We start from the raw sequence: 25079 nt of genomic DNA, 5'->3' as shown, positions 1-25079 counted from the left end.
GCCAAATTACACAGCACAAGCACTGTGTTGTATAGCATGCTTTAAGGGAACAGGATCAATTTTTTTTTTAAGGTTAACAAATGCTTTAAAAATAAATGCTCCTGTTTGCTCTTTAAAAATGAATACTCAAAATAAGTATACGGAATAAGCCCCTCCCCTTCATGACATTGTTGAAAAAGGGCAGAGCATTGGCGACCTTAAAATGTTGCTCCCCCCTGAAAAAAGTTCTGTGGATGCCCATGAGCACAGCTAAGCTCAAGAAGAGGAAAAGGAATAGCGAGCCAATCATTTGAGCTGCAGTGCTCATGTGCTAGCAAGTAGCATGTTGATAGGAGGAGAGAGCAGAGTGAGAGATTAGCTCATCAACCTACTGTTTCTCTTTTCACTCTCCAATCACAGGCTGGAGAGGGACAAAACCTGTTCAGCTGAGAGAAATCAGGCCCCCTGCCCTGGCAGCAGGGCTGTGGTATGTGGCAGAACTGTGTAAATTTCAGGAATGGATGAATGGAAATACAAATTGTTTGCTAGAAAAAACAGGTGCCTTATATTTATTTCATCCACGTATTTAGTCGAGAAAACTCAAAAAAATCTAAAATTGACTAAACAGAATAAGTTTAGACAGAATCTAGTTGATTGTGAAAGTGAGGATTTATTTAATCCCACAATCACCAGGAACCGTAGCAGATCCAGAAGTAGATACAATAAAAATAGAAAATCAAGCCGACATAGGGGACAGTCATCTGGTAGTGAATCTGATAGTACTGAAAAATCGGTCACTTTTTTAGTCCCGGGATCAGACCCAACTGCAGGGGAAATACATCCCCAACATACGGAACCTGTGGGGGGGTCGCAGAGGGGCAGGGGAAACCCCAAGAACAAATGCGGGGACACTCAAAACAACCCAGGCCCCCAAAGGGAAACCAGATCCAACACCCTGAGGAAATACCGCTAGAGACCACGTCCAGTGACCTCAGAGTGGTGAATCTCTCAACATTTAATCTACAAGAGAGACATATTAAATTACTCAGTAAGGGACTCTCTTTTGCACCCACCTCTTCCATGACAGAGTTTGATGTCTACAAAGACATTTGCTTGTTTCTTAGAAAGGTACTGTTTAGGATATGGCACAACAGGGAAGATGGCTCTCCGGACCAAAGCGTCCCTCCATCAGAGGAAGACGCCGAGGTATTGGAAATCTTGGCTTCCCTTCTTTTGGAGGGCAATGAAATTGAGACAGATAACCTATCCGATGAGCCCATACGAAGGGATGCCAACCTCCAGATCAGGTCCAAAAAGATGCCCTCCCTTTCCAAACATAAAAATATAAAAATATTCTTGGATCTAGTCCAACAAGATCTTACCAAAATAAAATGGACTAGGGAAGGGCAGGATAACCTTTCTAAGGCGGAGAGGATAGCCCTTAAGGAATTGAAAGAAGCCACCGGTGTGGTCATTAAGGGCAGTGACAAGGGAGGCAATGTGGTCCTCATGAGCGAAGAAATGTACACCCGTGAGGTGTTTAGACAACTTAGTGATACTAACACATATTTAAAGCTCCGGGGGAACCCCTTTCCCTCCCTTGTCGCTGCCCTTAACCAGAAGATCCTCCTTGCCAGGGAGGCAGACCTGATCTCCAAGAGAGAGGCAGACCATTTGACTGTAAAGAGTTATAACACCCCAACTTTTTACATCATCCCTAAACTGCACAAATCCTTGAACAACCCCCCAGGTAGACCCATTGTCTCAGCGATAGGGGGACCACTCGAAAGGGTGGGCCAATTTATTGATGTGCTGATCAAGGAGATGGTGACTAACCTACCTTCTTTTGTACAGGACACCAGAGATGTCCTCTTTAAATTATCACAAACTTCCAATATGTATAACATCACCCTAGTTGGGATCGATGTGGAAAGTTTATATACTTCCATCCCACATGAGTGGGGCCTACAGGCAGTCACCTACTTCCTTGATCGGCACCATCCACACCTGGGGGCACATAATGAATTTGTTGTTGAGCTCCTTGAATTCTTACTCCAACACAATTACTTTCAATTTTTACATAACTATTACCAACAAATTAGAGGCACATCGATGGGGGCACCGTGGGCCCCGGCCTACGCGTGCCTCCACTTGGGACTCTGGGAGGAACAGGTGGTCTACCCATCCCCGATGTACCTCAGCCATTCACGCATGTGGCTGAGGTACATCGACGATGTCCTGCTCCTCTGGGGCGGTACCCAATATGAACTGGAGGAATTCATGCATGAGCTCAACGACAACAATCGTAACATCAAACTGACGTTTAATGCCTCTTTCAATCACCTTCCTTTCTTAGACCTGCTCATTTCCAATGAGGGTGGTAGGTTAAAAACAACCACATACCGTAAGGAGACAGCAGCTAACACACTCCTAGCGGCAAGCAGCCACCACCCTAGACCCCTGGTCCAGAGCATTCCAGTGGGTCAATTTCTCCGTCACAAAAGGAATTGCTCTGACCCAGAGGACTACCAAGTCGAAGCTAGGCAGCTCCATAAGAGATTTCATGAAAGGGGCTATACACACCAAACTATCAAACGAGCACGCAAAAAAGTGGCCTTGAGACCCAGGACAACCCTCCTTGGTAAGGGTGACAACTCAATTCCTAAAAAAACTTCCAAAGAGACTACCCATCCCCGCATTATCACACCTTTCGGCACGCAATGGGAGCAAGTCAGGACTGTGTTGAATAAACATTGGCAGGTCCTTACAATTTCTCCTCTAATTGAACGCATTGTCGGACCACGTCCCTTACTTACAGCTAAACGGGCACCGAGCCTTAGGGACAACCTCTGCCACTCGGAGTTTACGCGCTCACGAGGGGAAGACACTTGGCTTTCCTCGTTGCCTAGACTAAAAGGTATGTTCCCATGCGGAAGGTGCGCAATCTGCAAATCGGTCCTCAAATGTAAAACTTTTTCAAGCTGTGATGGACAGAGGGAGTTTACCATTAACAGTTTCATAAACTGCCAAACAGAGCGCGTTATCTACGAACTAATCTGCCCCTGTAAAAAGTCGTACATCGGCAAGACGAAACGACAGCTCAAAGTGCGGATTTTGGAACATATCTCTGACATCAAGAAAAAGGTAGATAACAGAACCGTGCCCCTCCACTTTCTTGAGCACCACGGGGCTGACCCGGAGGGCCTGAAAGTTAGGGGGATCTATGCATTAAAACTGCCTGCCAGAAGGGGGGACTTTGATAATGTCCTCCTTCAAAAAGAAAAGATGTGGATATACATGATGGGGTCCCGGGTACCCCACGGCTTAAATGTTGAATTTAACCTCCAGCCTTTTCTTAATGCATGATTTGGGCCCCCCCTGGACGCACCCCCTGGTTGCCCTGACGGGAGGGGCACGGTTCTGTGTCTATTCAGCTAAATTCTCGATATTTCCTCTTTTCCGTAAGTAGACATACAGTACCCATGTTTACTGTGTAACTTACAGTCCTGGACTGTTCAGGATAAGCTCAGCCCACAGATCTCCTCAATCATAGGTCACCAATACTGTGATTCTTTCTAGCCTGTCCAACATAGGTACTAGTTAGATTCTATATGATTATCATGGATAAATCTTCTCTTTTTCCCCCCCCCCCTTTTTTGTTTGAGTTCCCACGGTGATGGCAATCACACAGACCATTATTTTATTTATTTCCATGTTGTGTCTATAGCTTAATTATCCACGTATTATGCAGTATTTTTATCCTGTCTGTTCATTAATTTGGACATTTCCTGGTGCCACCCTTTGTGATTAGTACATTCACCTTAGTCAAAGATGTGGATGCTGTTAATTCATTGAGGGGTTACTCTTCACAGGTGTCCCCTGAATGGGTTAAGCGCCGCAATGGTGATGACATAGTTAATTTACTGCCGCCAATTATGTCCAACATAAAGGCGGGCACCTTGGATAACACCACTAGCTCTGAAGAAACCGACTGTGTGTCGGTGAAACGCGTCAGCGTTGGTGTGGTGGCACCCCACACACTGTGTCCCCCCGTGCAGCATCATCCACATTGCTTGCCATCCTTATGGTCACTGTCAGCGGCTGTTCCCCTTTCCAGGCACCCGGCGGATCGTACTAACCGGAAGTGACGTTCTTTACTCACACCAGGAAGCTACTGAATCCCTCATGCCGTGGTAGCCGAGACCCGGGTTGAACGCCGCACGGAAGAAGCCAGTGGACCGGACTGCACAACACAACGGGACTGGGACGGAGCTTCATCCCTCTATGGATTCCATTTAAAGCCCAGTCGGATCGCATATCCATCCAAATATCTGCAGGTAAAGCTGTCCGTATTCATATACCTGTGGAACATTCCTCTGCTTCCTGTACTCAAACCTACCCTATGAGGATATCGTCCCCTCATCAGCATTTGTAACAGCGAACCCGAGCCTTCACGGGACTCAAACAGCTGACTATTACATCGATTTGCCAACTTTTTGCGATCAACCCTCTGTCCCTTTTCATTTGGAGCCCACAGCCCCTTTACATCTCTCCTATGAGAGGACTGTTTGATCCACAGGCTTTCCTGTTCCATACACATACCTACACAGGAACACTATGAGTCATTGAGGTGACAGCGGGTTAATGTTTCACTGAAGCACGTTTTCAGGCTGTGTTATTGGATGCATCCATAGAGGTTACCACACACCACCCGGCAATCGTGCCGACTTCATTGTTCGACATATGCCGCGTGGTTTGTCAGGCTATTTTGAGTGACCTACCTATTGGCTGGTCTTAGACCTACACCACCCTTAGGGTGTATCAATAATTTTAGCCAATCTTGGTTATACTCATGCTATTTGATATGCTCCAGTCCTATTTTCATATGTGTGTAGTGCCACCTTTTATTTTATGTTTTTAATCAGTGTCATTGCAGTGTGTTTCTCCGTTACCCTGTATTGTGTCTTATTTTTACCTTTATAGGCATACGTGCCTTAATAAAATTTACCTTTTTTCATTAAAAGCTTGAGTATCCTTAGTTGGTTTTCCGTGGGGGTTCCCTCCTGGACCACCCCCACTACTTTTTGTTTTTTCATTCACGTATTTAGTTGTTTGCCTGAAGTCCAGATTTAAAGTAATTATTTCCCCTGATGTCCAGTAGACGTAACATGTAGAGTGGAGCGCGTTTTTTTTTAATTCTTTTAATTAATTATCTATATTGGATTATACCTTGTGGCTTTTCTATGTCTTTGTGGGATGTTGCCTACTGAGATGAAAGGGGTGGAGTGAAGCCGTCTTTCAGGGATGAATACTAACCCCTATGTGGGTAAACAGCACGTTTGATCTTACTGATATTTATACAGTCAGAGTCCATCCAAAAAAGGTAAATCCAGGTCCATTGAGTATGAAATGGTGCACAAATAGTGACTTCACAGAGAGAGCTTTCCATGCACACAGTGTGTATAGAAAGGATTGCATTTATAATCCAGGTCTAATACACATGTAGTTGAGCATGAAGAGTGAACAAGAGATACAATTATAAGAACACAGTGCAGATATCAAATATCACTTATTGTATATGGTAAGATTGAGCTGTGGATTTTCTTTTATATGTGATTTGGACTTTTTTTATTTGTCTTGCGATTTCACAGGTTCTATTTAAAAAAAAAATGATGTGTGACTCAGCATTCATATAGTGGTTGCAAATAATCCCCCAAAATATGTTTAATTCAAATGATCGTTAGCTACATCTAGTGCTCATAAGGTGTTATTTTCCTTAAATACCCCAATTATACATACTGCATTATGGCCACCAGATGGAGCTGATGAGCATAGATCACGTTAGACACATTACGTGGATTAATTGCAACATCTGTGCGAAATCCGAGACATTACTACTGCTAGTTTAAAAAAAAACACCCTGTGAGTAAAGCCCCGTACACACGTACCGATCGTCGGCATACAAATGTTCGTCTTTTCTCCCCGGGATGTCGGTGTCTGTTGAAAAGTGCAAAGACAGCACAAGGACAGCACAAGAATTTTGTCTGCAGACTTCAGCTGACTGCAGAAGTGATGTCATGTAATGGTTAACTTTCCCTGTGTTTTTAATTTTCTGAGCATGCCCAGTCTTGCAAATCTGCGGTCTGTCGGCCGAATTCTGTACTGACAGGCGAACAATCGTCCGTTCTGGTGTCCGCAGACAAAAATTTTCATGTTTGCAAGAAAGACTTTTGTCCGCGGATTGTGCGCAGACATCTGTCGGAGGCACCATACTAACACGCGTACAATCGGCAGATCTTTCGTCCGCCGACGTTTGTATGCCGACGATCGGTACGTGTGTACGGGCCTTTAGGTGAGTACCCATGTTAGTGCAATATCAAAAACACAGTTGAGTACTGTCCATGATACTTTTGCAGTAACACTTAGGGTTCTTTCACATGATGCGTCGTCCAGCGAGGTCCATTCTCTGCTCATCGGGGATCGATCCGCCGATCCCCGCTGAGCAGGCAGGTGGCAGCTCGGTCTCCACTTTGTGTGCGGAGATGGAGCAGTCAGATCCCGCTGTCCTCTATGGGGGAATCGGATGAGAACGGACCGCCTGTCTGTTCTCATCTGATCCCATCTGATCCGATCCGCTGGATGGATGGAAAATAGGGTTTCCATCCGTCTGGATTTCATGGACAGGATCGGAATCGGATAGCAGCAGGTGTCAGCGGACATGTCACCGCTGACATCCGCTGCCGCATAGGGATGCATGGTGGATCCGATCAGGTCCGCCTAAAAAACTGACAGATGGATCTGATCGGATCATTCGTGTGAAAGGACCCATTTTTTTGGGGGGGGGGTCAAGCTTTCAGGGGTCTACCCCCTTCTTCTAGGTCTTGTGTCAGTGCTAGCCACACCCTCTCTCAAGGGTTGGGTCTCAGTGCTAGCCTCACCTACTCTCCACTGTTGGGTATCATTGCCAGCCCCATCCTATCTCCAGTATTTGGTCTCAGTGCTAGCCCCTCCTTCTCTCCAGTGTTTGGTCTAAGCACTAGACCCACCCACTTTCCAGGGTTGGGTTCCTCCAGTTTTGGGTCAGTGCTAGCCTCACCCTCTTTCCAGTGTTGTGTATCAATGCTAAACCCACCCTTTCTCCAGTGTTGGATCTCAGTGCTAGACCCACTCTGTCTTCCGTGTTGAGTCTCACTGCTAGCCTATACTGCTCTCCAGTGTGGCATGTCCCTGTTAGGTTCGCCCTCTCCACAGTGTAGGTTCTTAGTGCTAGGCTTACCCATTCTACAATGTTGGGTCTCAGTGCTGATCCCACCTCCTCTTCATTGATGGGTCTCAGTGCTAGCCCCACTCATTAATGTTTGTTCTCAGTCCTAGCCTGACAGATGGATCTGACAGATGGATCTGATCGGATCGTTCATGTGAAAAGACCCATTTTCTTTTGGGGGGGGGTCAAGCTTTCAGGGGTCTACCCCCTTCTTCTAGGTCCAAGCAGTACTCAAGCTTGTCCTAAAAAATGTAACTTTTGCAAATTAAAAAAAAAAAAAAAAAAGAAAAAGTATACTGATCAGAACTCTACTGTGTTGGCTTTGGAAGGAAATAAGAGTCATTATTTATGTGGATATTGCATATTGCATTATTTATTGTATATATAATATTGGTCACATTAGAGGCCTGCCACTCAAAAAGTATTAAAACTTCCTTTAGGGCAGAGTTACTTGTTTTGGCCAGAATAAACTTCAAGGGAGTGCCTGTAAAAACACTTATTTTTCTTGCATAGTCAGTAACTTTCTATTGGCTAAAAAAAAATAATAATAAAAAAAAAAAACGCTTGCACAATTGCTTAAAAAGTGCCAGCAACATGGCCAAAGACATTTAGCTCAGAAATCAAAAAGATAAAAGAAATAAGAAAAAGAAAATACTGGCCTGGGCCGCTGGTTTCTGACCTCTTCCTGTAGGTGCCAAAGACATCACTGTGGCTCACCTCTGCCGTCTGGGAAAATCAAGTACCCAAAATTCAATAAAATTGTGCTCAACTTTCCAAGGCGGCAGCGATTAGGCACAGTGATGTCACCAGAGTGACATCACCAGACTTCAGTTGACGCCTGAAAATGAGAAAGTACTTTAAGGTTATATCAGGTTATATAAATATTTATATATAATCCTGCCAAAGTGCAATCATTTATAACTATATGGATACACAAAAACAATGTATTTTTAAGCAGCATTGAGTAAACACATACATATGGTTTGCCAAGATGGCTATCTCTTATTTATATATTTTTTTATGCACATGATTGATGTTTAATTTAATTATTCTGCACATGGACAATGTTTTTTGTATTTAGGCACTTGATTCTGATTTTCTATGAATTTTCATGAATTTATTCTTCTATGTATATTAGAATTATTCACTTCACTGTCTAATTTTCAATGAGAGTGGGATTTATCTATCCCCAGTTTAGACCACTCTAATTCATCTGGTTATAAATTATTTCTTGCCCCAGGCAGCGCCATTTACCTCCCGGTTTTCTATATTTGTATCTCTGTTGCACAACATCCAAAATGGGGGAAAAATACATCTAAGGGTAGAAGTTTTTTTTTTTTTTTGTTTTCATTTTGGATAAGGAAGGGTTACAAAGTTTATTTTTGCCATCTGCATCCCATAGGAGTGATTTCCCTTCACTTCCTGTCCCATAGCCAAAACAGGAAGTTAGAGGAAGTTCCTCCAAAGTGAAGGAATCACTTTCAAAACTAGTGTCTCTATTGGAAATTTACCCTCTATCCCTGTTCAGATGACAACCCAAAATGTGGGATTTCCTTTTATTTTCCCTAACAGTAATAGAGAGGGTGAGTCTCCTTAACCACTTTACTACCAGTCACGTAACCTCTACGTGATCAGACTTTGCGGGGTTATACCGGGATGATGCCTCTAGCTAGAGGCATCATCCCGGTACCGTTGTTTGAAGCCGACGGTCGGCTTTCCGTCGGTAACGATCGATGCGGCTCGGGAGCCGCTCGATCGTTACCCGGGGGGGCGGGAGGGGACGTCCCCCCCCTCCCGCCGCCTTCCGCGGCTTTGCTCGGGGCTACCGTCCCACCGGGAGCCCCGAGCACCCAGCCGGCACGTCCGCCGGCTGGATGGAGTCCCGATGAATGCCGGAAACGGCATCGATCGGGTCTCCGATGACGTAACCCGGAGGCGGCGTCCATGACGTCACGTCCGGGTTACTGTGCTGCAAAAGGCGGCAGATTTGAAAAACGGCTGTATGCAAAAATGCCGTTTTCGGCGTTTTGCATACAGGGAAGTGTAGTGGAGGGGTCTAGGGTCTTTTAGACCCTCGATCCCTCCATAAAGAGTACCTGTCACGACATATTGCTGTCACCAGGGATGTTTACATTGCTTGTGACAGCAATAAAAGTGATCAGATTTTTTTTTTTTTAAAAACCTGTAATAAAGTTTAAAAAAAAAGAAAAAATAAATAGGAAAAAAAAAAAAAAAAAAATTTAGCCGTCCCCGTCACCGTTAGCTCGCGCACAAAAAAAAACGTATACGCAAGTCGAGCCGCAAATGAAATCGCTGTTCAAACCACACATGTGAGGTATCGCCGCGATCGCCAGAGCGTGGGCAATAATTAAAAAAAAAGAGCTACACTCTAACTCTAAACTGGTAACCGTTAAATAAATTTAAAGCGTCGCAGATTGAGATCTCTATTGACCGTAGTTTGTCGCCATCCCACGGGGGGGCGCAATTTTAAACCGTAACATGTTTGGTATCTATTTACTCGGCGTGACATCATCTTTCACAATATACAAAAAAATGGGCTAACTTTACTGTTTAGTATTTTTTAAATGCAGTGAAATGTGATTTTTCAAATTTTTTCCAAAAAAATGGCGTTTTAAAGACCGCTGCGCAAATACCGCGTGACAAAAAATTTTGCAATGACCGACATTTTATTCTCCAGAGTCTTTGCTAAAAAAATATATATAATGTTTGGGGGTTCTAAGTAGTTTTCTAGGAAAAAATACTGGTTTTAACTTGTGAACAAAAAGTGTCCGAAATAGGGCTGGGGCTAAAGTGGTTAAGTGCCAGTTCACACTACGTCGCTCCGACTTAGAGGGCGACCTGTGAAGTCGCGTGCACCGCGACTTCGGCGTGACTTGCAGGGACTTCATATAATGAATGTCTATGCAAGTTGCTCCGAGGTCGCTCCGAAGTAGTACAGGACCCTCTTTCTAAGTCGGAGCGACTTGTGTTGCTCCTATTAGAATGGGTCCTATAGCACTGCATGGACCGCGTCGGACAAGTCGCGGTAGTGTGAATGGACACTAAAGGGATTGTAAAGTCTCATGTTTTTTTTTTTTTTTATCCTCTAAGCAGTTGATTTTGCACAGGGCAGCCCGGATCCTCCCCTCCTCGGGTTCCTCTTCGGCTCTCCTGTCCCCTCCCTCCTGTTGAGTGCTCAACCTGTTGGGGACACCCGAGCCAAGCTGCAGGTCTGCGTGCCTATTCAGCCGCTGCTGCTGTGCCTTAGGCCAATCAGGAGGGAGAGTCCAAGGGACTCGTGGACATTGCTGGATAGAGATGGGGCTCAGGTAAGTATAAGAGGGTGCTGGGGTGGCTGCTACACAAAGAAGGCTTTTACAGAAGTCCTTCTGCCTTTACAACTCCTTTAATGGGGACACAGACAGATATTAAAACCTACCAGGGGTTCTAATCCCTCCCCATTCTATCCAAATCTGAAGAAAAAAAAAAGTTTTGCCTTTAGTTACACATTAAACATTGGTTTGCAAGACCTGTGGTCCTCCAAAATTAAAGGATAAGTTCACCTTTGTTCACCTTTGGGAACATGTAGGCATGTGCCGTCTATCTTCTCCACTGTATGTGGTTCTTGACCGAAGGGGCATTGCAATTGGAGGGGAAGTCTCCAGTGATCCAGTTGAAAGCTGACACACCATGTGACTCTGACAGCCATCTTGGTTCAGGCAGAGCCTATTTAAGGCCCTGGCTTCCAGGCTTGGAGCGCATTTCACGTGTGGGTAATGTAGGGATAGGTCACCTGTCTGACAGGGACAGTGATTAGTGGCAGTCAGAGGTTCCAGATGAGTAGATTCAGAATACGGAATACCATCAGCGACCTCCCCATTTGGGTACGGACTGGTCAGGCTGCATTCTGCCCCTCTAGGCAGACGCTGTGGGTATCTCTGAGACCTGCTCTGCTACACACCACTGTATCTTCTGTGAGTATTCCCGGTTGGGTGCCTTCCCACTTGGCTTGTTGCGAATTATTGGACTTTAACATTAATACAAGTTCCCTTTTCAGCAACTGGACTCTGAGTGTTTATTGCCACCCTGCACGTCCCCACAAACATGTTACACATTCCACCCAATTTTAGGGTGGAACATGTAAAATGTTCCCACTTCTGCAGCTCTTCCCCTGATCTCCCTGCACCCGCTGTCACAATTTGAAAACAGTGCTGCCAAAGGGGGCTTTGCCCACATGGGCACGTCAATTATTCACAGTGTTTTGGGAATGAATGGCTACAAGTACCGTCTTTCTCAAGCAGTTGTCAATTAACTGCGGGGGGGCGCTGGTGAGTGCTCTCATAGTCCAAAGATCTTCCTGCTCTCATGTAACTGCCTGCATCGGAGGTACAAGCAGATAGCTTCACTGAGAGTCTGCAGGAGCCAGGCATTGCACCCACAAATCTGCTAATAGCAGGCGCAATGCTTTACAGCAGGGATAGGCAGCCTTAAAGAGGTGGAGATCTACCTTAACAACATGGGAGAAGTCAAAGATCACCAGGCGCAGTGTCGCTTCCTCACAACTGATTTAAACCTCTAATTGCCTTACTACTGTGTCGCAATTGCGTGCATTGCATGGCAATCATGGGTTTAAATCAGGTGGTGAGGAGGCGATATGTTGCCTCCTCACCACAACACTGTCAAACACACTTTTTAGAGGAGCAGCAATGCCTGCTGCACTTGTTAATCAGCCCTTAATTGCATTTGACAGCGGCACCCTTAGGGCTCATTCACACAAAGTTGGGGGGGTAGTAAAACGGTGGTTGAGTCACAGTTTTACCATCCTCAGTCCCTACCCCCTTTAGCTACTGAGGCAGCAGCCAAAGGTGTACACACAGGAAGGAATTAAACCCCATGTTGCTTTTGGTAGGTGCTACTTCCTGCAAATCATGACTAATTCAAGTACATGGAGCCATTCTGCAAGCGCCCCACAACTGCATGCTTCTGCGGGGTCCAAAGGGTTAAAGCAGGTGGTGAGAAAGCAACACAACATTGCCTGCTTTAATCCCTTGTTTGTTGTACTGCACAAGGTTGCCGGGCACTTGCAGAGTGGCCTTATTCACTTGAATGGTCATGCTTGGCAGGTGCTACACCCACATAGTTGCCAACATTTGAAAAAAATTTCCAGGGACACTTTGCAGCACAGCTATCAATTACTTACCACACCCACTTACCTGAAGCCCCACCCACTCCACATAATTAATCTCCACCTACTTATCAGATTATAGAGTCTACTCAATAAAGAGAGAATTACAGGAAATTGAAAAGGGAATTTCAAACTTAAGGCCAAAGTAGCAGAGTTGGAATAATTCTCCCATTCAGCTGCACTACTTCTGCCTAAAGTTTAACCACTAGCCGACTGCTCACGTTGCTGCTACTGCAGCAGAGCGGCTCGGCTGGGTCCAGCGACGTAGACCTACGTCGCTGGATTCCTCCCTCTCTTGGCGGCGCGTGCGCCGCCGGAGGCTCGCTCCCGCTGTATTCGGACACAGCGGAAGTCAGGCCAGGGGAGGAGAGGCGGTGATCACCGCCGCTTTTCCCCGATCGTCGGGGAAAGAGTGAGAAAATCCGCCCGCTTGTGTAAACAAAGCAGGCGGATCTCCTCTGTGACAGACAGGGACAGATCACAGGATTCAGCATAGCTGAACCTGCGATCTGTGTCTGTGTCACACAACCCCCTCCCCCCGCACACGTCAGTAAGCATGAGGCACACATTTAACCCCTTGATCACCAACAGTGTTAACCCCTTCCCTGCCAGTGTCATTATTACAGTAACAGTGCATATGTATAGCACTGAGTACTTTAGTAATGTCACTGGTACCCCCAAAAGTGTCAAAAATGTCAGTTAAGGGTGCGATCTGTCCGCCACAATGTCGCAGTCCAAAAAAATCGCAGATCTCCGCCATTACTAGTAAAAAAAAAAAAAAAAAACAATAAAAATGACAAATCTTTCCCCGAAGTTAGTAAACGTGATAACTTTTGCGCAAACCAATCAAAATACGCTTATTGTGATTTTTTTTTAGCAAAAATATGTAGCAGAAAACAAATTGGCCTAAAATGTTAAAAAATGTTGATGTTTTACAGTTTATGGGGGGAATGTTATATATCAGAATGTGAAAAATATAGGTTTTTTTTTCAAAATATTTTTTTTTATGGACACCTGCTGCCTGTATCAGGCATTTACGGGCAGCCCAATTAACAGGCCGGGACAATGTAAATAATGCGGGACAGGCTCCTATTTGTCGGGACTGTCCTGGCAAAAAGGGGACAGTTGGCAAGTATGCACCCACCAACCATGACAGGGCGTATAACTCCCTGTCAAGTACACCCCTGGCCACTGCAGCTAAAGGAGGTGTAGTTGTGGCGGAAGTGGTAAAATGGGGTTTTATCACCCCCCAAACTGCAAATGTAAATGATCCCTTACTGTTCTAAGCCCCCTATAAAGCTGCTTTCATGTGCTGCGATTTACCTGCATCTGCGACTTTCCTGGGTTAGCTGTGCTTTGACTTCTGTTAAATCCTGCATTTCAGAAAATGCACCAAACCTGCAGGATATAATAAGTCTATGACTAAGCACAGCAAACCCACAGGAAAGTTGCAGGTATACGGCACAGCACCTGCGTTGTGAGTAAACCGCAGCACATCAGTGTGAAAGCAGCCCTAAGCAAATACTGTATATCCAGTGTATTGCTTCACACTTACCTAAAGATCTCTTCTTTCCTGCTGCTGGCACCACGCCTGGAGGCTGCTAGCCGGGATAAGAGGTGGAGTGCAGTTGGTATCACTCTGCATGGGACAGCAGCCAGCACTACATAGGAGGCATTGGCTTATACGGCTCTTGCTCCATCCCTACTACAGCTCCAACTTTACAAGTTGTCCCTCTGCCATGCCCTCTGATGCTCTGGGATGAAGCTCAGACCACAATCTACCAGTCACCTGTCTGCGATCTACTGGTAGATCTCAAACTACAGGTTGTTGACCCCTCCTTTACAGGCTCCTAAGATGAAAATAGTAAATGTACATTTTTTACCTGCAAAAAAAAAGGGCATTTATTATTATTATTATTATTATTATTTTTAACCATTTCCATACTGGGTCAATTCTGGCACTCCTAAATGTTAAAATCATCATTTTTTTTTTGCTAGAAAATTACTCAGAACCCCCCAAATATTATATATATTTTTAGCAGAGACCCTAGGGAATAAAATGGCGGTCATTGCAACTTTTTATGTCATACAGTATTTGCGCAGCAATTTTTCAAATGCGTATTTTTTTTAAACTGTTTCATGAATTAAATAAAACCAAAACACTAAAGGTAGCCCAATTTTTTTATATAATGTGAAAGATGACAATACGCCGAGTAGATAGATACCTAACATGTCATGCTTTAAAATTGCACACACTGGTGGAATGGCACCAAACTTTGGTACTTAAAAATCTTCATAGGCAACGCTTTAAAATTTTCTACAGATTAGCTGTTTAAAAGTTACAGAGGAGGTCTTGGGCTAGAATTTCTGCTCTTGCTCTAACCTTCGCGTGGATACCTCACCAGTGTGGATTGAACGCCGTTTACATATGTGGGCGCGACGTACGTATACTTTCACTTCAGCATTCGAGCACACGGGGACAGGGGCACTTTAATTTTTTTTATTGTTTATTTTATTTTTATTTTTACATTTTTTCCTTTAATTTTTTATCACTTTTAATACTATTACAAGGAATTTAAACATCCCTTGTAATAGGAGTAATGAATGACAGGTCCTCCTTATAGAGAGATCTGGGGTCCATAAGACCTCAGATCTCTCCTACAGGCTGAAAAGCCTGAGATCAAAAAAAAAAGACGATCTCGGCTGTCCAGACGAAATCACGGCAGTATTTACAACTGCCAGGCTGGGCGTTACATCATAACATGGCGCCTGGGCCTCTGAGAGTCATAGAGACTGCCGGGGACCATGTGGTCCTTGGTATTCTCTATGGTGTACTTCCGCCACCGGCGGATTCCTTCTCTGGCTCACCGAACGCACGGATGAGCCGATAGAAGCACTCGCGATCGTCGGGTGGAGAGGGAGAAAGGCAGGCGGCTAATGTAAACAAGCCGCCTGTCATTCTCCCCTGTGTAGGAATAGTGATCATACGGTTCTACTATGTAGGACCGTTGATCACTGTTCCTACAGCTCAAGCCACAGCCAATCACAGTTAGAATCACGCCCCTAGGGACACACTTAACCCCTCCCTCTCAAAAAAAAGTTAACCCCTTCTCTGCCAGTGTCATTTTTACAGTAACAGTGCATATGTATAGCACTGATTACTGTAGTAATGTCACTGGTACCCCCAAAAGTGTCAAAAATGTCAGTCAAGGGTCCGATCTGTCCGCCGCAATGTCGCAGTACCGCAGATCGCCGCCATTACGCGTTAAAAAAACAACAAAAATGACAAAAATCTTTCCCTTTGTTAGTAAATGCGATAACTTTTGCGCAAACCAATCAAAATACGTTTTTTGCGATTTTTTTTTTTTTTTACCAAACATATGTAGCATAAAACAAATTGGCCGAAAATGTTAAAAAAATTTGATTTTTACATTTTTTTGGGGGGAATTTCATATAAAAAAATGTGAAAAATATTGTTATTTTTGCAAAATTGACGCTCTTTTTTTGTTTATAGCGCATGATCAAAAAATCGCACAGGTGATCAAATACCACCAAAAGAAAGCTCTGTTTGTGGGAAAAAAGGACGTCAAATTCGTTTAGGTACAGCGTCGCACGACCGCGCAATTGTCCGTTAAAGTCACGCAGTGCCGAATCGCAAAATACCCCTTGGTCAGGAAGGGGGTAAAATCTTCTGGGGCTTAAGTGGTTAAAGATGAACTTATCCTTTAACTTCTTCTTTGCTGGACTCAGCGGGAAGCCCCTGCCTCTCATTGTCTGTTGTCTGATTTCATGTCAGTTTATTAGTGGCTAATAAAAATTTCCTTGCGGTGCTTTCCACGGCTTCATTGTCCCATTTCCTCTCGATTTTCCTTTCTCATGCACCTCGCCATGTAATCACGTCTCCCTGGGAACAATGAAGTCATCTCGGTGATGACATGGGCCTTGTCATTTAGCAGCTGAAGTATTCTGTCACCTTCCTGCTTGGAGAGGACCTGTCATCTCTCCTATAAAGGGCTTGTAGAAATTTAGAATACTGAATATGGTGAGGAAGCTGAGTTCCCTGAGACTCTGGATATCTCGGAGCTGTCAGCGGCCTATGGGTGATCTCTGTCCTTCCTTCTTCCTCTCGGGAGACTATGAATGGCCCATGTCACCATGATATCCATAGTAAACCAAAACACTCCAGGAGCTGGTTCCAGCTTACTACGGAGCACCAAACCAGTACAAATATGAAGGTTAAAGGGCTCGTTACTGATACAAACACATGGATTTCCCACACCGCCACAATCAAAGTTTCTTTCTTGAAGTTATTTATTTTTTCTGCGTTATAGATAATGCAGTATAGATATTACAGCAGGGAAGTCTAAGGCCTCATTCAAACTGGCACTCCTGGCTTTATATGTTGTAAACGGAGGAGAACATCTGAGATGTATAAACATCCTCTTTTGCTTCCCAGATCACTTTTGTTTAGATGCTCCTTCTTTAGGCCTCATGTAAACTGGGCGTTTAACCCTGGTGCATGAGATAGCAGCATTTGGGTGCAGGTGGAGGGCAGGGGTGCACTTTCTAACCCGGCAGCCTATGAAAACCTAGGGGTACTCCCATATAGAGCTGTATCATACTTCTCAACTTTAGAACTTGAGAATGAGAAACACTTGAGGGAGATGCGTAAGGCGGGTCAGGATAAAAAACCTTTTGACTTTACAACTCCTTAAAGCAGATTTAGCCCAGTTTAGGCGCGTTTGCATGCCTTTAGTTGCGTTCAGGCCTCATTCACACCGGCAGTGTAAAACTTGCATTTATATGTATTTAGAGGACATCTCTAAATGCATATACATTTATGTAATAAATATTCAACTGTGCCATTCACACTGTGCATTTACCAGAATTTTACCTGCATATAGCTAGAAAAGGAAGTGATAATGAATCCCTCCAAAGTGAGGAAATCCCTTGTTGTCACCAGGGACACCAGAAGTAGTGTTCCCAGACATCCCAACCTGCAAAAACTAATTTCAGGGAGGTGGCAACCTCATTTCAGGGAGGTGGCACTCCACGCCCTCCCCCCTCCAATTTAACACAACTAGAGGATGATCAAATGAAATGCAGTCAGTATACAGAAGTTTACTTCTTCTGAGAGATATTAAAGGAACACTCTAACCACTTCAGTGATTTGAAGTGGTCATGGTGGTAGGAGTCAGAAACACTGCACATACTGGGATATTTACAATTATGTGCTGGGGGCTAGTTGCACCCCTAGCACATATTACTTAGGCAGCCAGAAAATGTCATGATCTTGTTCATACATACACACAACTAGGTATTCCAAAACATATTGAAGACAAATGGGTAGCGCCAATGTTGATGTGTATAAAGAATGAAAGCAATATTACAGGTAATACACACACCACACCACACCACGTGAGTAAAAGTGGGACTCTTACCAGACAATATTGACCCACTAGTCATAGAAAGGTCTATAATAGCAGACAACTCCTTAAATACCGGATAACAGGATTAACCATACAGGATCCAATGCATGAATTTGCATAGATGTTGTTCCAAAACACTCGTGTCCAGAAGTATATTGTCGAGCCACCTCAGATTGAAATAAACTGGTATGGTGTAGTATGTTCAATCAAGATAGTTTGTATTGTGTAGTATGTTCAATCAAGATAGTTTTATCAGAGGCCTCATCAGAGACCTCTGATGACGTCAATTTAATGACGAAACACGTAAGGCGGGTCAGGACGGACGACGTGAGCACGCTACCATACCATGGTCTTTAAAACTTTAGATGTTATCTATGCTGGTTTCTTCTGGTATTATGTAAGTGCAATACTTGTCAATAAAACTATCTTGATTGAACAATTTTCTATAATGCAACATTAAAAAAAGGTAACTAACAAAACAAAAGAAAAAAAACAAAAGCTTTAATTATTAAATGGTTAAAAAAATATAAATAAAGAAATAAATAAACACAAAAATGATAGCTAAGGGGGTAAGGATAAGAAAGAGTTAATAAGGGCTGATTAGAGTTAACTAAATGGTTACATAGAAACACATTTTATTTCATAAAAAATTATATTTTTATTTTTTAAGTTGCTTTACATAATATCATAAACAGATCAAATACTATCCCCTTATCTGTGCACATAAATGAAGCAGAGTAAATACAATAAATCAATAATATTGTTTCATTGTATTTTTTGCTGAGGCTAGATTTGCACATGAGCAATTTTAAGACTATTTCATGTGTTTTTTTAGCATTTTTGCGCACATAAAAAAGAATTTTAGAGGTACATTTCAGGCATTTGCACGTGTAGTTAAGCTTCAGGCATTTTTGTTTTAACCAAAGGAAAGTAGTGGGGGGAGATCAGTTCTTACAGGCTCAAAAATATTTGAAAATTACCTAAAAAAAATGCTTGTTGCACATGTTTAGAAATTATTAAATTATAGTCTATGGGGCCAAACATTCCCAATTCTGCTTCAGAAGTAGCTTGTGTACCTATTTTAGTGTTTGACATCAAGATCCAGGTACCTGATCTTGTGTTCTGATAAGGTACATTGTTGATGGTTTCTTTAAAGTTACACCCTCCTCAAATGGTTAAAGCTGAACTCCAGGCAAATATAAAAGAACCACATTGATGCAACTATACATTAATTTTTTAAATGCAACTATTGTATGTACCTGAATAGCAGATAGCGGGTTATTTACTTATTTAATTACTTGGTAGCAGGCTATAGCAATTCCCTAAAAAGCTGCACTAAGACTCGGAGAGGGATGGGTCAGGACTGGGAGATCTTTAGGTGTGCTGCATGCTGCAAATTTGTGAAAGTACATATTTGCTGAAGACTCGGCAAAGGGATGACTACATCATCACCCTACATGCTGAATTACCATTTTTCACAATGCTCCTTGTGCACCACGCATGCTGAATACCCTCATCCTCCAAGGTTCCCTGTGCACCCTAAATGATGTTTAACCTACCGAATTGGCCATGTTCCCTGTGCGCCCAGCATGCTAAATGCCCTTGACTTATGGTGTTTCCTGCGCACCCAACATTCCAAATGCCCCATCTCCCAATGTTTCATGTGCACCTGACATGCTATATGCCCCCATGTACCAGTGTTACCTGTGCACCCTACATGCTGAATGCCAACATCCCCCATGTTCTCTGTGCACCTTACATGGTGAATCCCTCCCTTTCCCAATGTTGCCCGTTTACCCTACATGCTGATTGGCCCCTCTCCCAATGTTCTTTGTGCACACCACATGCTGAATGCCCCCATCTCCCAATGTTGCCTGTGCAGTCTACATGCTGAATTCCCTCATCTTACAATGTTCCCAGTGCACCCACCAGGCTGAATGTCCCTGACTCATGATGTTTCCTGCGCATCCCTACATTCTGAATGCCCTCATCTCCCAATGTTTTTTTGTGCACCTGGCATGCTATATGCCCCCATGTCTCTGTGCACCCTACATGGTGAATTTCATCATCTCCCAATTTTGCCTGTGCAGCCTACACGATGAATGCCATAATTTCCCAATGTTCTCTGTACACCCTACATGCTATTTGCCCCCCCCCCCCAAGCCCAATGTTCCCTGTGCACCGTACATGCTAAATGCCCTCATCTCCCAATGTTCTCTGTACACCATACATGCTGATTGCCCCCATCTCCCAATGTTGCCGGTGCCGCCTACATGATGAGTGCCGTCATTTTCCAATGTTCTTTGCACAGCCTACATGCTATATGTCCCTCCTCCCCATCCTAATATTCCCTGTGCACTGTACATGCTATATGCCCTCATCTCCCAACGTAGCCTGTGCACCCTACATGCTGAATGTTCTCATCTCCCAATGTTCCCTTTGTACCCTATTTGCTGAATGCCCCCATCTCCCAATGTTGCCTGTGCACCGTACATCCTGAATGCCCCCATTTGCCAATGTTTTCTGCGCACCCTACATGCTAAATGCCCCCATCTCCCAATGTTGCCTGTGTACCCTACATGCTGACTGCCCTCATCTCCCAATGTTCCCTATGCCCCCTATATGCTGATTGCCCCCATCTCCCAAGTTGCCTGTGCAGCCTACGTGATGAATGTCAAAATTTCCCAATGTTCTCTGCACAGCCTACACGCTATCCCCCCCCCCCCCAATCCCAATGTTCCCTGTGCACTGTACATGCTATATGCCCCCTTCTCCCAATGTCCTCTGTGCACCCTACATGCTGAATGCCCTCATCTCCCAATGTTCCCTGTTTAAACTATACGCTGAATGCCCCCATCTGCCAATGTTGCCTATGCACCGTATATCCTGAATGCCCCCATTTTCCAATGTTCTCTGTGCAGCCTACATGCTATATGCCCATATGTCCCCTGTGCACCGTACATCCTGAATGCCCCCAGCTCCCAATGCTGAATGTCTCTATACTAACTCTGCCCTTTGTATTTGCCACTCTCTGGGTCCCTGACACAGTATTTCCTTTTCCTCCTATGCAGTCTCTGGGGCCTTTTCTCTGTGCCCTGCGGCCTGCCACCGCCTCGCAATTTGACGCCATCTCACGAATTCACAGAAATCTCAGTGCCCCCCAACCAACACAGCCCCTTCAGTGTGCCAGTGTCTCCCTCTGTGCCCTTCTAGTGACCCGTCCCTGTGGGAGAGCTCGTGCTGTTTCAATATAATAAATAATTATCTGCTGAGACATATGAACGCAGGAAAACGTCTATTGTGTATCATACAAAGAAGGAGTTTAATCCACACAGACTGTGACCTTTACAGCGGGAGAGAGAGGGAGAATCAGGGGAAAGGAGAAGCACAGAGGATGGATAGGGGGGAAAGCTTGTGCAAAGTCAACCACTCTATACTGGAATGATGGGAATGATAAAAAGAACTTCAATATGGTACACACCATTCTTATATCTACAATATACACAATCGCAAACTACAAGACTCCCTCCCTTTAGATTGTAAGCTCCTATTCCTTTTGTATTGAACTGTATTGTAATTGTACAGTCTCCTTTTATATTGTAAAGCTCTGCACAAATTATTGGCACCATATAAATCCTGAATAATAATAATACAAAACAAATCCCCATTCTGGGATAGTAAAGAAGTTCAAAGTCTGTCAAATTCTATGATATTATAGTATAAAATAATAACTAATATAATAAAAAAAATCTCCGGTTACACTAGGTTCAGTCCAATTTGGTGTAACCGGACGTACCCCGAACAGAGTAAGTTAGACCAGGCGGGCAGGTGGCGTGCGTATGGAGTGACTCATCTCATGCACATACTGCGGTGAGGGTCCCTTTTGCCCTTTGAGTGGCTCAAGGAACGTTTTTTGATTCCGGACAGCATGCGGTTCTACTATTTACAACTGCAACATGTGGTACGGGCACAGGCCGCCCTGGGACAACTCTTCTTGTCCCCGACCTCTGTCTTCTTTCTTATACAGCAGTTTACTGACACCAAAGGCTTCATATCCAGCTGCTATGCCTCTCTACTAAGCACATTCTTGAAAAAATACCCTGGTAAGGCTTGTGACCACTGGAGCATTGATGTGGGGGAGATCCCGAGTGAGCAGTGGGAGGAGGCCTTGAGGCGGTACATGTTTGTTCCCTTAATGTATCTCACCAGGTCTCACAGCTTTACATCGTACTTAGAGTGCATCACACTCCCCTGAAACTCCATGCCATGGGTCTCCGCACCGATGACCTTTGCGGACGATGCCGGAGAGAGACAGGAGATTTGATCCATTTGTTGTGGAGATGTCCAAAGCTACATAGATATTGGCCCACTGTGCTATCTGTCATTACTAGAGCCCTGGGGGTGGATATCCCTAGGGATCCCCGCCACTAAATCTCTTCCAAGCTCGATTGCTCATCCTGAGACATTGGATAGCACCGGAGCCCCCTACTTACGGGATGTGGTTGGAACAGATGGGTACTACTCTTCGCATGGCGAAGGTTGTCTATCAGCATAGGGGCTCGCCACAGAAATTTTCCAAGATATGGGGCATGTGGCTGAATTGCCCTGGCATGGCTCCTTATGACCTAATTCTGGACCTTTTGATAACGTAACTTTCTATGTGGTACTGTTGCTAGCCTCCTGCTTGTGGTGCCGGGATGGGGGTGGGCCACCCTCATTGTTCTATTGTTTTGCGGTTTCTATGCCTTAATATGTAAAATTATATATTACTGTTGGGATGAGAGGGGCATGACGTGCGTTAACAAATGTTTTGCAAAGGTTGATGTTTCCTGTAAATTTTATTGTTGTAATGGTGTACGTTTTTCTCAATAAAGCTTTTCTTGATTTAAAAAAATATAATAAAAAAATAATAAAATAAACCAAATAATAATTGTTCAAATGCATCCTTTTGTGATTTTTCCTTTTGAGGCCCAGGTCTCTCCCCTATAAGGCATGTACCTGTTTAAAGGTTTTATCTCAGTTTTTTATATTCATTAGAGTGTATATAGCCCAAACTTTTTGTTTCAGTTTTGGATGGAGGAGGAAAAGGTTTAAACCCCCGTCAATTCATAGTTACATAGTTACATAGTAGGTGAGGTTGAATAAAGACAATAGTCCATCTAGTTCAACCTGTGTAGGTATGTGTGGCTGTAATCATCTCCCATACCCCTGAATGTTCTGATCCTTGAGATGTAAGTCTAAGAGTCTTTTGAAAGCCACCATACTACCCGCAGAAACCACCTCTTGTGGTAGAGAATTCCACAATCTTGTTGCCCTAACAGTAAAGAACCCCCCGCGTTGCCTGAGGTTAAAACGCTTCTCCTCTAATCGCATTGTATGCCCTCGAGTCCTCATGCAATCCCTTCGAATGAACAGCTTTTCTTCTAAGCTGGGATCCCCATTAAGATATTTATAAATTGCTATCATGTCCCCCCTCAGACGTCTCTTCTCCAGGGAGAATAAATCGAGCGATTGTAGACGCTCTTCATAGTCAAGGTCCTCCAATCCCCTAATTAGTTTAGTTGCCCTTCTCTGGACTCTCTCCAGCTCCAACACATCCCTCCTGAGGACTGGCGACCAGAACTGGACGGAATACTCCAGATGCGGTCGGACCAGAGTTTTATAAAGTGGAAGGATTATAGTCTTATCTCTGGAATGCATCCCTTTCTTTATGCATGCTAATATTCTGTTGGCTTTGGAAGCTGCCGCTTGACATTGCATGCTGTTTCCTAATCTATCATCAACCAAGACTCCCAGATCCTTCTCCATTTTTGATTCCCCCAAGGGCTCCCCTCCTAACGTGTATTGTGTTTTTATGTTTTTAGTCCCCAAGTGCAAAACCTTACACTTCTCCACGTTAAACCTCATTTGCCATGTCGTTGCCCACTCTGTTATTTTGTCCAGGTCATTCTGTAGGATATCTGCTTCATGTTGTGAAGTTATTGCCCTGCCCAATTTTGTGTCATCTGCAAAAACTGATATCGAACTACTGATCCCGACCTCAATGTTGTTTATGAATAAATTGAACAAGGTTGGTCCCAAGACTGAGCCTTGGGGGACCCCGCTTACCACCTCAGACCAGTCTGAGTATGCGCTGTTTATTACTACCCTTTGGACACGCCTTTTTAGCCAGTTCTGTATCCAAGAGCAAACCCTGCTATCGATACCTGCAGACCTTATTTTATAAATTAAGCGCTTGTGGGGAACTGTATCAAACGCCTTAGCGAAATCCAAGTACACCACATCCACTGGTCTCCCCCTATCTAGTTTACAGCTCACCTCCTCGTAGAATGTTAGGAGATTGGTTTGACAAGAACGCCCATTTGTAAACCCGTGCTGATTACTGCTGATGATGTTGTTGTCCTTAGCAAACTCTACGATATAGTCCCTTATCATCCCCTCCAGAAGTTTACATACTACTGATGTCAAACTGACAGGCCTATAATTTCCCGGGATATGCCTCTGGCCCTTTTTGAATATTGGAATCACGTTAGCTTTCTTCCAATCCCCTGGTACATCTCCTGTCCTAATACTGTCAGCAAAGATCAGGAACAGTGGTCTGGATATAACCTTACTGAGTTCCTTGAGTACTCTCGGATGTACGCCATCCGGTCCTGGTGATTTGTTTGTGTTAAGTTTATCCAGCCTTTCCCTGATTTCCCCCTCTGTTAGCCATGGTGGCAAGTCCTGTTTATTACTACTAACTATACAGTCATGGTCAGTGTACCCCTCCTTTTCCTGTGTAAAGACTGACAAGAAAAAAGCATTTAGCACGGTTGCTTTTTCAGTGTCCTCTGTAACCATCCTCCCATCATTGTTAATTATGTGTGCAATATGCTCTGCCTTAGTTTTTTTGCTGTTGATATATTTAAAGAATTTCTTTGGGTTTTTTTTACTATCCTCTGCTATTTGTCTCTCAAAGTTGATTTTAGCCATCTTGATTTCTTGTTTACTTTTCTTATTTGCCTCCTTGTATTGCTCGAAAGCCGATACTGTGCCCTCTGATTTATACTTCTTGAAGGCCAATTTTTTCCCCCTAATAAGTTTTTTGACGCTACAGTTTAGCCAGCCAGGTTTGGCTTTGTCTCTTCTAAATTTATTTCCCATAGGAATGCACTTCAAGATGCCTTTGCCTAATATGTTCCTAAAGCATTCCCATTTTTCCTCTGTGGTCAGTGTTCCT

The 25079-nt window shown here is 44.1% G+C and overlaps 1 protein-coding gene across 2 annotated transcripts in view; it reads left to right on the top strand.

Annotated features, from left to right (window-relative positions):
* The window catches only part of EGFL8 (EGF like domain multiple 8), a 120157-nt gene that overhangs the window by 871 nt on the left and 94207 nt on the right, over positions 1-25079 (top strand). The window lies entirely within an intron of this gene.

This window comes from Pelophylax lessonae, assembly GCF_965119305.1.
Source record: "Pelophylax lessonae genome assembly, chromosome: 7".
In the NCBI taxonomy this organism is placed as follows: Eukaryota; Metazoa; Chordata; class Amphibia; order Anura; family Ranidae; genus Pelophylax; species Pelophylax lessonae.
The sequence above is the reverse complement of the archived record's forward strand: the minus strand, read 5'-3'. Positions and strand labels throughout refer to the sequence as shown.